Below are 862 nucleotides of genomic sequence, written 5' to 3' on the forward strand. Positions count from 1 at the left end.
GCCCCCCATGAAAAATTGGTCCCCGGGGGTTTGGGGAGGGGGCCCCCTTAAATATCCGGCGCAAGGAGGGGCCCACCCACTTGCGCCGTGTTCGTGGAAACATGGGGAGGAAGAACGGGGGTAGCCGGCAGGCCGCCCTGGCGGTGGGGCCCAAGGGGTGGGGCGTCGGGACGGCGCTTTGAGAGGGAGGGAGAGGGGGAGGCAGAGGGAGGGAGAAGGAGAGGGAGGCAGAGGGAGGGAGAAGGAGAGGGAGGGAGAGAGAGAGGGAGAGAGGGAGAGGGAGAGGGAGAGAGAGCGAGCGAGCGAGAGAGAGAGCGAGAGAGCGAGCGAGCGAACGAGGGGGAAGAGGCTCCAGGTAGGCGCGGGGAGGCGTGTGCTGGGGAGGCGTGGTGCTGGGGAGGCGTCTGCACGGCTGGCTCCTCATGGTTGGTTCCAGGGTCGTACTCGACCTGGCAGCCGTACCTGCGGGGCCAGGCTTGGGTGGGTCAGGGCTCGGCCAGGCTGGGTGCCGCCGCCTCGCCGTCCGCCGCACCGCTCGGCCGCACGATCTCGGCTGATCTCAGCTGATCTCGGGCTGATCTCGGCTGATCTCGGACTGATCTCGGCTGATCTCGGCTGCAGCTCGGGCTGATCTCGGGCTGATCTCGGCTGCATCTCGGGCTGATCTCGGGCTGATCTCGCACCGCTTGCAGCGCGGCCTGGCCGAGGCGCTGGCCCCGGGCGCGGCCGCCGCGCTGTGCGGGACGAGCCGCACCTCGCACCGGTCGGAGAGGGCCTGCCGACAGTGGCCCGCCGGAGAGGGCGTGAGGCGACCGCTCTAACGCCGCGAGCCGGACGGGGCTGGGAGGCGTCTCGGAGGCGC

The sequence above is a fragment of the Emiliania huxleyi genome, assembly GCF_000372725.1.
Source record: "Emiliania huxleyi CCMP1516 chromosome Unknown EMIHUscaffold_15, whole genome shotgun sequence".
In the NCBI taxonomy this organism is placed as follows: domain Eukaryota; phylum Haptophyta; order Isochrysidales; family Noelaerhabdaceae; genus Emiliania; species Emiliania huxleyi.